The sequence below is a fragment of the Cibotium barometz genome, chromosome 5 (assembly GCF_041138505.1).
Source record: "Cibotium barometz isolate CiBa-2024 chromosome 5, ASM4113850v1, whole genome shotgun sequence".
Classification (NCBI taxonomy): domain Eukaryota; kingdom Viridiplantae; phylum Streptophyta; class Polypodiopsida; order Cyatheales; family Cibotiaceae; genus Cibotium; species Cibotium barometz.
The window spans coordinates 4099228-4114628 of record NC_141050.1 but is presented as its reverse complement, the minus strand read 5'-3'; positions in this window follow the sequence as shown (position 1 = coordinate 4114628).

Genomic DNA, 15401 nt, shown 5'->3' with positions numbered 1-15401 from the left:
GGTGCAACGGCCAGTTTCCCCTGCAGTTATGTGCCTTTGGCTTGTGCCCGAAGAGAGTGTGTGTGTGGAGAGAGAGAGAGAGAGAGACACACACACACACAGATTGTAAGCATAAAACAGAACTCTATAACAACCCAATGATACATCTCGGATCCATGACTGAGCTGAAAGAACCAGTAAAGGAAAGGAGCCTTACATTATCTGAGGATGCTGAGTACGAGATGGCCACGCCAAGAAAGACGATGAAGAAGAAGGGACCCCAGAGATCCCAATCTCGCAGAGCTTGTCCAGGGTCTTCACGGTAAGGATTGGGAAACACCACATGCCGCAGGTTGACGCCCACGCGGACAAGGTCTCTCTTGATGGTTAACCAGACGGGTTCTGTGAGGGTATTTGCAGAAGGGCCTCCGCCAAAGCCAGTAGGACCATTTGAGCCGAAATTGGGATCTGGAGTGGAAGAATCCACGGCGGGCTTAAGGGGAGGGGGGCCTCCTGGTATTGGCGTCCTTGAGGGAGGCAAAGCGGAGGGCACCTGCGAAACAGAGATAGATGTGCTCACAGGTATGGAGGGGCTTGATGGCTTCGCAGGTGGAACTGACCACTTGGGTGGATTTCAAAAGGTTGTTTCGAAAGGAGTTTTTACCCGTGGGTGAATGAGTTGAAGAGATCTTGGTGTGAGTGGGATAAATGCTTGATCGATGCGTGGCATTTCTCTCACCCAGTACACCTCTAACTACCATGAGCGTTGTGCTTAAATTGAAAGGGATCGATGAATTCCAAACTTTGTACAGGTTTACATGGGGACTATAAGGCTTTTGTGGAGCCTAAGGAACCGAAAGATCTCAATGAGACCATTAAATACACACAGATTTATGATGATGTTTTGCATCATTCTAAATCGGGCCTTGGTAAACCAAGAGAGGAAAGGGTTGGTTTGAGCTTTAAAAGAAGTCATTTGGGGTGATAGGGGGTAAGGGGGCTGTTTTGATAAGTAGAGAAGGGAGGGTGGACGCTGGTCGAAGAAACCATGCCGTCTAAAAGGGAAAAACCAGGCGAGAACCCTTAAAAAAGAGTAGTATGAGAAAGCGAGAAAAGAAAATTTGTGCTTTCACTACTTTGAGGGGCGAGATATAGCAAAGCAGCATGTCTTCAGCTAGGTACTAGAGGGAGTTCCAGTGATGCCAACAAGAAGGAGGGGAAATCCTCCTGAAAGGTGCATACCATCTAGAGGTTACCACTCAGTTCCGAGAGGTAACTGTCTATCAATATGGATAAGACCCATGCTTGTTGCATTACACAAGCGATGTGGCAGCCATCGATGGGACCACATGATTTGGTTTGTCTATATGGCAAGATAGGTGGCTGTAGAGTCACCGTCATCATAGACAATGGAGCCACGCACAACTCTCTTAACTATGCATTGGTTAAGAGGTTGTGCTTACGTGAAAAACCAAAAGTGATCATAAGTACACTATTTCATTGGCAAATGTTCATGACAAAACCATTTGAAACACGGTGGTTTTGGGTATACCTTTGGCTATGTAGGACTATGAGGCTAGATTGGATTTCCAGGTCATGCACTCAGCTGGAGTAGATATATATCTAGGCAGGGAATGGTTGTATAACCTCGGCCCTACCTTGAGTCGCAGGGTTACCATGATAATAGCCTAGAGTTTGTGCATGAGGGTAGAGTTGTGAGGCTACAGGGTGAGCAAGAGGTTCCGGCTACACCCCTTATATCTTCCCTAGAGTGGTGCCATGCCTTTGACGTCGACTATATCTCGGAGGTGTAATATTTGTGCCCTACTATATCATTTTGTTTCCGTGATGAAACAAGTTTGAATAATGTTATTTCCATAGATGAAATAAATGATAAAGTTAATGTTTTCGTCGTTGAAACTAGAGAAAACTTAATTAGCCTTACGAGACCCCTATTTGTTAAACAGTGTCTTGTCGTCTTGTGAATAAAAAAAGCAATCCAAGGCAGAAATCAAGTCGATAAAGACTAATAAGTACGCAACTACTTTATGTTCTTTAGGGCGAGAGTTTAGGGATGTTTTTCCTAAAGATTTGTCAGATGTTCCACAATCGAGAGAAACTGACCATAGCATTGAAGTGCTCCTTGGGTCAAACCCCATAAAGGATCAACCACTCCGAGGCACATGAGGTGGAATGATAGTTAGCCGAGTATGTGAGGAAAGGGTTTATTAGACTGAGTTCTTCACCTTGTGCATCGCCCATTCTTTTAGTTAAAAAGAAAGATAAATTCATGCGGATATACGTAGATTACTACACCCTTAATCAAATTACAATTAATAAACAAGTACACCATGCCATGCTTTGATGAGTTACTTGACCAACTTCATGGTGCACGGTATTTTTCTAAGATTGATCTTACATCGGGGTATCATCAGGTAAAAATAAGGGAACAGAATGTTTCCAAGACTGCATTCAGGACTTGTTTTGGACATTACAAGTTCTTAGTCATGCCATTTAACTTAACGAATATGCCAATGACTTTTATGATGCTTATGGACGGTGTGTTATGTCCATATCTAGGAAAATTCGTAGTAGTTTTCCTAGACGACATAATTGTTTATAGTAAGTCAAGGAAAGAACACTTGTAACATTTACGCTTGGTGTTTGAATTGCTTTGGGGAAACAAGCTATTTGTAAAGGAAAGCAAATGCATGTTTTTTACTAAGGGAATTGATTGCCTTGACTATATTATATCCGCAGAAGGAAATTCATTACCTAGGCTATATTATATCCACAGAAGGAACGTAGATGGACCCTGAGAAGGTGGAATCCATTCTCAAATGGCTTGAGCTGAGAAATCTATAAGAATTGCAATTTTTTCTAGGATTGTCGGGCTTTTACTGACAATACATGAAGGACTACGCAAAGATTACAGTCCCCTTAATGGATCAATTAGGAACAAAGATAAAACTATTCGTTGGGAGCATACCCAACAAAGGAGTCTTGAGAAACTTAAGGTGGCCATAGCAATGGCACCTATTTTTAGTATCGTCGATTCCAATGAGCCGTTTTTGTAGTGGAGATAGACATGAGTGGGGAGGCCATTGGGGTGATTTTAATGCAAGGGGGATGCCCTATTGCATTTGAAAGCAAAAAGCTTAACCGTGCTAAGCGTAACTACTCGGCTTATAAATAAGAGTTACTAGATATTGCTCATGCTCTAAAAAAGTGGCGACATTAGTTATATGGTGGTACTTTTGAGGTCCGGATGGACCATGAAAGTCTAAAATGGCTTTCTAGTCAGAATGAGTTGAAGAGTAGAAAAGTTCGGTGGTGGGTGGAGCTCCTACAAGAGCTTGACCTAAAACTCTATTACCAGAAAGGTAAGTTTAACGTAGTGACGGATGCGCTTGAGTTGCATGCCGATGGTGAACGAGTTTGAGTTTCATTGAGTTTCATTGTAATCAAAAGTAAAATCTTGGATTCACTATGTGGTATTTGTGAGCATGATCCTGTTTTCTTAGAGGTATGGCTTGATGTACGTGCGCGCCCTTGCCAACAGCCTACACCTTCCTTGTTGGAAAGGAGTGCTAGTTCAGAGTGACCAGCTGAGTTTTCCATGAGAAGAAGAGTGCGAACTAGTCCAGAGAGACTAGACGAGTCTCTTGGGTTATGTAGCGAGACGGAGAGCTCAAGGGTGGACCCTTCACAACCATTTGATGTTGGTTCATTTGGGGGTGATAAAGTTCATCGGGGGAAAAAGTATAGACACTATTCCATTGACGATGAGTACTTTCTCTACAAACGTAGAGTTTGCGTACCAACTATTGGTAATTTTTGGTGCTAAATTGTTATTGAAAGCCACGGTAGTCTGAGTGCTAGTCATCTTGGGTTACAAAAGACCTATACACTAGTTAAAAGCAGTTTTATTTGCCTAGTTTGTTTAAGGACATCCAGGACTTTGTGCTGAAATGCAAGAAGTGTAAGGTCAATAAACATGAGCACCTCAAGGTTAGAAGTTTGCTTCATCCATTGGATATTCCCAAAGGAAAATGGGAAAATATTTCCATGGATTGCATCATAGGTTTACCTAGAACAAATCGAGGGAATGATTTGGTTTGGGTAGTGGTTGACAGATTGACCAAGATGGTCAAGTTTATACCTACTAAAAATGAGGTGAAAACTCTTGAGTTAGCTAGGTTATTTATCGAGAATCTCTACAAACTATATGCCCTACCTCTGCAAATATAGTTTCTAATAAACAAAGGAAGTTCGATAGTCATTTTTGGAGGGAAGTCTTCAAAAAGTTGGACACTACTTTGAGTATGAGTATCGTAGATCATTTGCAGTCTCATGGTTAGACAGAATGAGTCAACCAAGTGTTGGAAGACATGCTTGGAGCATATGTCAATAAAAAGCAATTCAATTAGGAGTACTTGGCGCATCTGGAGTTTTCATATAGTAGCTCAAAATATTCGGCGATTGGATTTAGGCCATTCATGTTGATGTATGGTTTCCAGCTGAGGTCTTCTGTAGCCATGGGGCTAGAGAAGGAAAAGATTATGTTTGTCTAGGATTTTCTTGAAGACATGCAAGATATGCTGTAGGTAGCAAAAGATAGCATACATAGTGCACAAGATCATGCAAAGACGTATGCGAAAAAGGGTTACAGAGAAGTAACCTTTGAAGAAGGTGATTTCATATTTTTGAAAGTCTATGCGAAGTCAGAGATGTTAAAAACAGGAAAGTGTCAAAAACTTTTGCCTAGATATTGTGGTCCCTTTAAAATCCTTAAGAAGGTTGGTGGATTAGCATATAAAGTTGAGTTGCTGGAGAGCTCTCGATTCATCTTGTTTTTCACATCAGTAGACCATGAAAAACTATGGATCATAAAGAGAGTGTAGTTTCTCCAAGCATTTTGGTGGAGCTAATTGAACCAACGATTCTTCCACACGAACTCGAGGGGATTCTCAAATTTAGAGATAGGAACATGAGACATAATGTGTACTGTGAGGCACTTGTTAAGTGGAAAGATAGAGAGGATGAAGTGTCCACATGGGAACGCTTGAGTGCGCTTACCAAGAACTTTCCACAGTTTGTTTTCGTGGACAAAACTCTTCTTAAGGGGGAGGTAATGTCACATAGTCTGTAGTGACTACATGAGGAGTATGCACGCTGGAGAGCGAGCGCGAGCAAGTCCGGGGTTCATGGGTGAGACGTTCGGGTCGTAGCACCGGGAGCGTCCGGGCTAGTGTGGCAGGCATGCCGCTACATACATATAGTCCGGGCTAGTGTGGCAGGCATGCTGCTACATACATATAGCCCGATGGAATGGGGGACTCCTCATTTCCTACTCTACGGGCTGGGAGGTGAAGTAGAGCCACGCCTTCTCCCTCTTCGTGTAATTCAACGCTTAACATTCTCTTCCAAGCCATGGCATCTTAACATTATCCAAATCATGAGGGCCAGTGCATAAGCGAACAACAACATTGACGATCCCATTTTCCATTGTGAAGCACGTGTGTTAAAACCCTAAAGATCTCTCTAGCTAATAACCATGCATGAACCAGGCATATACTCATCCACCCAACCACCCTCGATACCAAGGGTGCACATATATATACAATGAAGTATCACATATCTTACCTTAGTGTCCCATACCACCAAGGAGAGAACATCCCTTGAAATTCCCCATGCCCCTATTATATAGGAGGGCCCTCAAGTGACTCTTGACTCTCCATTTTCATGTGTGAACCTTGGTTGCCTGACTCTAACCTCAACCCAAGGTTAGACCTAACCCTTGCCCTACTAGAGCATGTTCCCATGCTCCTATGTTCACATGCCTAGAGTGGGTTAGCCTCCTAGTATATGCACATAACATACTTTGCCTCTCTCAAGACATTGCACTCTTGCAATGAAAAGAAGAAAAAATGTACTGAATGTTCTCAACTGACTCCCAAGTCAAATCCTCAATTTCTCTGTCTTTTCACTTAATTTTAACCTTAGGAATTAGGCGACTACAAAGTTTCCTTTCCTTGAATTCAAGTACCTTTTTAGGTTCCTGTGGAATATAAGAAAAATCCTCAACTTCAACGAGTTCTTGAGGAGTAACTGTGTTATCCTCACCTCCCAGCTTCTCTTTGAGTCTATTGACATGAAAGATTGGATGAACTCTAACATGTGGAGGTAGTTTTAATTCATACACGACCGTACCAATCCGACGTATAACTCGGAATGGACCACAATATCTAGGAGATAATTTTGAGCACTTTTATGTTGACAAAGTTTTGGAATCTTTAGGAACTTTCAAATAAACCAACACTCCTGGCTCAGAAGAATGAGGTGAGCGTCCCCTATCAGCATAGAACCATACTCTATCCTGAGCACTCCTGATAGAATCCAGAGCTTGGGTCAGCATTTCCTTCATATCTCGCAAGAAATCCCTCGATGCATCAAGCTCAATGTCCTTAAGACTGACATCAAAAGGTGCCCTGGGTTGATACCCATACATAAGCATGAACGGACTATAACCAGTAGCCAAATGCTTAAAACTATTATATGCAAATTCTAGCATTGGAAGATATTTTTCCCAACTCATGGTTTTCTAGAGACATATGCACGAAGCATATCCTCTACAATCTAATTCACAGGCTCTGTTTGCCCATCAAACTGCAGATGATCAAAGGAACTCATACTCAAAGTAGTTTCCAATTTCTTGAAAACCTCCTACCAAAAATGAGGCGTGAACTTAGAGTCCCGATTGCTCACAATATTAGAAGGACACCATAGAGTCTAAACAGTTGCACGACAAATTGGTAAGCCAATTCCGAAGCTTTAATTTTTGTCTTTGTGAGTAAAAACCTAGCCATCTTTGTCAATCTATCCATGACTACCCAAATGGCATCGTGACCCGTGCTGGTACGTGGAAGTCCCATAATGAAATAATCCATGGAAATACTTTTCCACTTTCCAGACGGTATATCCAAAAATAACCCAGCAGATTTAAGGCGCTCTGCCTTATTAATTTGACACTAATGACATTTGACCACATAATTTTGAACAAAATCCTTCATTTTTGGCCAATAAAAAGTCCTTCTAACCAAAGCCAAGGTATGTTGTATGCCTAGATGTCCTGCCAATGGTGCATCATGACACTCAAATAGGATCCTTAGTTTAATTTTTGGCACATCCGGTATGCAAATCTTATCATTTCGGAATAAAAGACCATTCCGAATAAAAAATTGGTTGACTTTTCTAGTTTTGATCTACCTGAGAGTTAGACCCTGATTTTGCCAAACTCTAATATTTTCCAAAGAAAATATTTGTTCTGCATTTTCCCTTGAGTGAACGGTATAGGTTAGAAGTAATTCTTGTGAAGCTAAGTTCATTAACTTCACCAATTCAACTCAATGCATTAGCAATGCTATTCAAGCTACCTTTTCTATATTTAATCATGAAATCAAAGTCTTGCATCAATTCAGCCCATCTAGCCTTTCTACCTTTTAAGTCCGGTTGATTACAAATGAACTGCAAAGACTGATGATCTATCAAGACCATAAATTGAGACCCGTAGGTGATATTGTCTCCATGCCTTTAAAGCATAAATAATTGCATACAACTCTTTCTCCTAAACAGGGTATTTAGTCTGTGCATTTTTGAGTTTCTTACTCTCGAAGGCCACATGCTTCCCATCCTGGAACAAAGCTGCGCCTATCACAAAATCACTAGCATCAGTCTCTATAATGTAAGGCCTACTAGGATGTAAGGCTAACACAAGAGCATCTCGAACTTTACATTTCAAAGTATCAAAAGTTTCCTGTATATTCTCATTCCACTCAATCGGAGAATTAGAATTCTTATTTTTACCCTTAAGAAGGTTGGTAAAAGGCACTGTCAACTTCGAATAATCCTTGATAGATTTTTGAAGAAATACCACGAAACCCAAGAAAGATCTTAACTTCTTGATCGTACGGGGAATTGGCCATTCCAAAACCTTTTGGATGCACTCCAAATCTATACTTAAGCCATCTCGAGAGATCTTAAGACCCAAGTATAACAATTTCTTTTTAAGAAAATCACACTTAGATAATTTACAATACATTTTCTCCTTCCTGAGCCTTCCTAGAACCTCTTTAGATGATTCTCATGCTCAGCCAAAGTTTTACTGTATATCAAAATATCATCTAAGAAAACCACCACACATTTTCTTAATAGATCCCGAAATATATCATTCATCATCTTTTGGAAAGTTATCGGTGCATTAGTGAGACCAAAGGGTAACACTAAAAATTCATAATGGCCATAACGTGTCCTAAAAGCAGTTTTAGGAACATCTTCCTTTGCAATACGGATCTGATGATAACCGGCTCGCAAATCAAGCTTTGTGAAATACTTAGCTCCTTGCAACCTATCAATAAGATCGTCTGATCTAGGCAATGGGTATTTGTTTTTAATTGTAACTTTATTAAGACGTTTGTAAATCAATACACATCTGCCAGGTACCTTGATCTTTTTTCTTAACCAGTAGAACTAGTGCACCCCAAGGAGACTTACTTGGTCTAATTTGACCCATCCTCAAGTATTCAACTAGTTGCTTTACTACCTCTTCTTCCTCAGTCTGGCTAAGGTTATATGGAGGAATATTAACAGGTTCTACACCTGGCACTCGCTCAATCTGATGGTCCACCTCTCGTTTAGGAGGTAATCCATGAGGTGACTCATTAGGAAATATATCTTGCAATTTTCTCTTAATGGAATTTAACACTTTACTTTCCCAAACATCCATAGAAACACTGTTTACATCAAAATGAACACATGAAGACACTGAATCTATAACCAATTAAAAAAGTTTATAGTTAAACAGATTTTCCATTAATTGAAGCCCATTAATAAAAGTTTCCTTGGGTACAACAATGTTTCCCTTAAGAGTAACAAGATTTCCATTGTGATGGAAAGACATCAAATGTTTGACCCAATCAACAGAAGAATCCTTATTTTTTTTATGAAACCATTCCATCCCTAGAATTATGTCTACATGACCCAAGCTCATGACATGAAAATCAAGTCTATCTGAGTATAAGTGGATGTTTAACAGTAGTTTTGACACCTTTTTGAATTAGACTTGTCCTCTAACCATCCTGACCTTGTACATGTGATCATTCTATGTGGTTTCCAACTTCATCCTCTGTACCACAATGTTCTCAATAAAATTGTGAGTAGTACCAGGATCAAACAAAATATGAACATGATGTCCATTTATTGATCCATAAACACGAAATAATTCGTCTAGACCAAAAACGTCTTTATTGAAAGTACAATCTGAACATTGGCTTCCTTCAAGATGCATAATATTGACTTCACAAAATTTACCTAGAGGTTCTGTAATGTGTACAGATTTCTTTGGTATGAACTTCTTTGGTGCCGCCTTTTGTCCAGCTACCCAAGGTGCTGTAGCTTCATTCAAAGGATAGAATTTCTTCGTGTGTCCTTTTTCCTTGCATTTGAAACATGTGATATTATCCTTGCTCACAAATTTATGCTTCTTGCTGGCATTGCGAGAATTTTTTGGTTTTGGTGTGAAAACTAGCTTTCTTTTTTGTCCACTATTTGAAAAAGTGAATGTAGATTTCTTTTCATTAGACGATGGTTTTCAGGTGTTGGCATCGACCATAGTCTTATGACAAACCTGAGCTGCCTGAATAACATCCTCAGTCATTTTGACCTTGCATTTCTTTACCTCGTACACGAGCTAAACCATTAATAAAAATCCCACACAAGGTATGATCATCAGATTTGGCTTTGGCAGCCAATTGTTCTAAATTTCTGCACAAAATTGCCAAGAGATTGATTTGCCATGCTATTTTTAACAAGCTTTGCAATTATTTCAAATTCATTCTCTAGTTTGACAAACTCTTTCTTAAAAGCTTCCTCAAAACTTTGCCAAGTAGTGGGAAATGGAATCATCTTGATCCTTCCACCAAGTTAATGCCTTTCCTTTCAATAAACCCTACACCATCTGTGCAGCTTTTGCGCATCTGTGAATGGATGAAAGGTAAAATGTGTAGTCCACCTATTGAGCCAGGCATCTACACATTCCTGAGTCTTCTCCTTTTTCTCACTGCCATAAACTTTTGGTGCAAACGATAGAGCAACTGCTTTGGTAGGAGCAGGAGGAGGTGCTGCCAAAAGAGCTTTTAAAATCTGCATCTTTAGTGACTCCATCTCGTCATGACGTCTAGCAATAGTTGCCTCAAGATGCTCTGTCACTTTTAAAAATTCGTTCTTTCCAACAGCCTCCTCTTCTTGAACTTGAAATTTTAGATCTCCTCACCCAAGTTGGGATGATCACTCATCTCATCAACATTGTCATTGACTAAAAAGTCAATATGAGCCATTGTAATAAAATTCTTTAAAAATCACAATTCACTCAAATTCAACTTCACTTGCCCTCTTTTGACCAAAATGATCTAGTAAATCAATTCACTCAACTTCACTTGCTCTCTTCACTCAACTTCACTTGCCCTCTTTTGACCAAAATGATCTAGCAAATCAATTCACTAAAACTGACTGCACATAAGAAAAAATGCTTTAATTAGCATTGTGGTGGCTAAACAACGGTAAAAAATCATGAAAATGCCGTCTAGAATTAACTAAACGGAAACAACTATAAATACAAGGCATAATTGCATTAATTATATACGAATAATCTGCATCTATTGAATGTCAGCATGTAAAAAACATCCTACAACACTAGATAACCCCCGAAAATATTAAATTCTCAAGAAAAAAGAATTCTCGTGACTTTTCTTTAGTTTTTTCTATTTTACTAGGGCCTCAAAATTAACTAATTTTGAAATCCACCAAATTCTATCTTATGGCACTCCAAATCTAAATTTTTCTAGAAAATTTTAGCAATAAAATTTACCAAAATACAATTGATATTTTAAAAATACCAATTTCTAGGATTTCTAAAATAATTTTTAGAAGTTTCCTAATTTTTGGTAATTTTAAAAAAATTACCTTGAGAATCCCATTGAATATACGAAAATTTTCAATTCCGCTTGACAATTCTTAAATCCAATTAAATTTTTTTAATTTTAATAAATTTACTAATTTTTTGAGTTTAAAAAAGATTTTTTAAACGAATTTGAACAGCCACGGGCGTCCGAACGGACACATCACATGCCGGTCACCAAACCTAGATATTCCAAAAATTTGAAATAACCTTTGTCTAATTTTCCATTAATTTTTGATTTTTTTAATAAAAATTTTAATGCACCCTGAAGGCATTAGAATATGAACGGTGTTTAAAAAAATCGAAACCCGAAAGGTTATCCCGGAATATTGAAATTCAAGGGTTGCTGGAAAATGAAAAGGCCAAAAGGTTTGGACCCCAAAGGTCAAAAAGGACTCATCATGAATTTTTTGGAAAAAAAACCATGAAATAAGAAGTTTTTTTTCCTGTTTTTTTAAAAGCTTAAAGCTAATTTTTATTAGCTTTAATTAAAAGCTTTACCAAGCCTTTTTTTTAAAGAAAACCGGTGTGTGGGGGGGGGGGCGTTGTGCGCCGCTGGCCTGAAAAGCCCCCCCCCCCCCCCCCCCCCCCCCCGCCCCCCCCGGTGCTGCGCGAAATCGCCGTGGAGAGAGAGATGGGGGAAAGCCAACTCTTCCCCTAATCTTCCTCTTCTCCATCCCCTTGTTGTTCCCATTCCTCATTCTTTCTCTTTCTCCTCTCTCTTTCTCTGTGAGTTTTTTTTTAAATTTTATTATAATAAACAATAATAAAAATATCCTCATAAGAGGTTGTTCCCACGTAGAAAAGAGAAAAAAGAAGAAAATCTCGATGGAGGAGAGAAAAAGGAGCTCGTGCACACGGGATAGAACCCGATGGTGCATACACACATAAGAGAAAATTAATTCTCTGATTTCCAGCAAGAAATTATATCTTCCAGCCCGCATGCTTACGGAAAAAACCCATAAAAACGCATTAAAAATGCCTAAGATTACCATATAATGCTCAAACAATGTCCTTAAAATTAGAAAAAAATCCCTAAATTGATTTGAGATGTAGAAGAATTCTTTTTTTCACAAAATATCCACATAACATGTGCGGTATTTTGGAAAAAAAATCCGTAAATGCTTATTTTAACCATAAAAATAAAGAAAAAATAGCATTTCCACTCACGGAATTTGCCCGCAAGGTCAATACATCATCCAAGTTGAGAAGAACCGCATTCCAACTGCCATATTGATGTTCCAACGCATAGACTACCAAAACAAACCAAAAAATAACATTTTTTTTGGCTTAGTAAATTTACTTAAAAATGCTAAAAATTTTAGAATAATGAGAGAAACATAAGAGGAGAAAATCATCAAGAATTAACGAGAGATCACTCTGATACCACTGTTAAAACCCTAAAGATCTCTCTAGCTAATAACCATGAACCAGGTATATACTCATCCACCCAACCACCCCCGAGCCTAAGGGTGCACACATATATACAATGAAGTATCACATATCTTACCTTAGTGTCCCATACCAAGAGATATGACTTCACTCCAGTAGCACTTGGCTCTAGCTTCTTGAAATGGCGAGAGAGTAGACACAATGCTCTACATAAGAGAACATCCCTTGAGAATGGCCCATGCCCCTATTATATAGGAGGGCCCTCAAGTGACTCTTGACTCTCCATTTCCATGTGTGACCCTTCGTTGCTTGACCCTAACCTCAACCCAAGGTTAGACTTAACCCTTGCCCCACTAGAGCATGCTCTCATGTTCTCAGATGCCTAGGGTGGGTTAGCCTCCTAGTATATGCGCATATAATGTGCACATAACAACGTAAATGTCTTTTTAAATCTCCATTATGTAGCACATGAATGCCTTTTTAAAGGAATAATGTTTAAACCTTAAACAATATTTGATATTTTAATAAAAAAAGCCTTATCCTAACTATGCAGACACATGTCAGCTACTATTGACGCAGAGCAGATGCTTTCCTCACGTCTGCCTTGTGGATGCGTAACATCTCCCCTTATTTATTTGCTTCAGTGGCTCTTCTAATTATATCCTCGATGCTTGCATACTATTTGCTTATGCTGTTTTTTTAACGGTTGACAATGGTGATTTCAGCTCTTCTAATTATATCCCCAATGCTTGTGTACTTTTTGTTTTGCGGTTGTGACAATGGCAATTTCTATTCTCTGTGTCAAGGATGATAGGCTCTAGTGATTGTTTTTCGCTTCCTTGCTACTGTACGTGATAGCTGTTCACTCCCCCCCTTAGTTATACTATGCACCGCATGCTTTGATTGTTTTCGTCTTTAGCATGCCGCACAGATGACAACTATGCATGCTATTCTCTTCCTCTGTGTGTTTATAGTGAGGGTTGCTTTGCTTATGCCAAGCTATTTCTCTGTCTACATATGATGCAACTCCTGATCGAATCAAGCCAATTGGTGCTATTATTGCTCTGTGTGGCTGTTGATCTATGACTTCATGTTCTCACTGCTCCCCCTCTTCTTGTGCTTACACACTTTACAATATGATTCCTATGCTGCTACAAGCTTTCAAGCTACTAAGAAATGTGACAAATAACCAGAGAGATGATCTTGCTTTCTCTTTCTCTGATGGGATCACAAGTGTTTAAGATCACTACCTAATGCAATACTTTCATGCTTTGATGATTCTTCTATTCTTCTTCCTTCTTTACAAATCACAGAGCTTGTTTGTATGGATGCGCTTTTCCTTATCCTAATCAATGCTAATGCAATGCTAATATTCTTTCACCTTGGGCAGCAACGCTTCAATTTGGGCAGCAACGCTTCAATTTGGCGGCACCACTTTTCAAGAGTGAAAGAGAGAGGAGGATCTAATCCTAATTCATAACATAACCTAATCACCTTGCTAAGTCTAGCTAGCCTGGCTCTAATACTATGTTCAGAAACATGGATCAAGGCTAGTCTTAAGCTAAGGTGGATTAAAGAAATGCTAAGCATGATTAAAATAACATGAACAAGAGTAGAGAATAACTAAAAAGAGATGAACAAGATATGCAACCAAATGGACTTGATTGATCCAATGGTTGAGATTAATCCAATGCTTGAGATTGAGATGATATGTTTACATTGCTTGGAAGGTGCCCCTTTTTATGTGGTGGTGCTACTAAGTTGCTTGAGATCTCATGTGAGATAAATTTTCCTTGATGATGTGGCAACATACTAGATGACCTTGTACCTTCTTCACTCCCTACCTTTTATGCACCATGGCACCACATTCTCAACACGGTTGCCTCTACCTCTTTCTTCAAGGATTTGATGGTCTGGCCATCCTACTTTTTTTGTTCTTTGTTTTCTTCAATGAGCACTTCTAGTTCCTCTATCTGGACATGTAGAGCTGTTTCATCATTTGCTTTCTCCTCAAACTTCTTTATGGCCACCCAGGCATACTCCTTTAGTTTGTATGGGTAGACCTTCATTCTTGCTTGTGCCACCACAGGTGCTGCCTGTGGTCTTGCGGCGGCTGGTGTCTTCACATATGTAGACTACGTAGCCTTCAGGCGTCACCCAGGCATGAACAGCCTTCACTACTTCTCTCTCTCCTGACTCTGACTGTTGTGGGCTCTTGATCATCTCCTAGGTTTACCTCCTCAAGCTTATCTTTCTGAATCCTGATATTACATCTCTTTATTGGGTCTTCTTCCTGCTTGAGAGAAACCATGGCCTTCTCTTGCTCGACGTGTATCTCTGCTATCTTGACTTGATTGTCTGCCTCATCTTCCTTTGTAGTTTCTTCATTTATCAGCACCTCAGGATGAGTGACCAAGACTCCTGGATCGTATATTTGGACAATTCGCTCTATGTTTATTTCAAAGAGTGATAGAAGGTCTGGATTTTCTTTCAAGATCTGCTCTTCCTTGTTCTCTTCCACCCCTTCCAAGTAGTTTAGGTCTTCTGCATGCAACGGTTAGCTAGCTAGATTTAACTTGTATTTCCCTGCAAAACTGAGATGCATACCTTCTTTTTTCCCCTCTGGATTGTAATCCTGTCCATTTCCCAGTTGTGTTTGATTCTTCCACTTTTGAGCCACGGTCTTCCCAACAACATGGGGTATGCACCCATGATCTCAGTCATCTTCAAGACTATTTCCCAATAGCATGGGCTATGCACCCACCCGCGATCTCAATCATCTTCAAGACTGTAAACATGGTAGTGAACATACATCCCACCACTTCAATTTGTTCTCCCCTAATGATTCCAATTGGTCGGCCACTTCTCTGATCAGCCATCCAGATCTGGAATGGAGCCGGCTGCATTTTTTTAATTCCTAGCTTCTTCGCTAGGCTATTTGATACTATATTCACTGTAGACCCTCTATCCAAGATGACCCTTCACATTGTTTGCCCTTTGATTTTAATGGTCATTT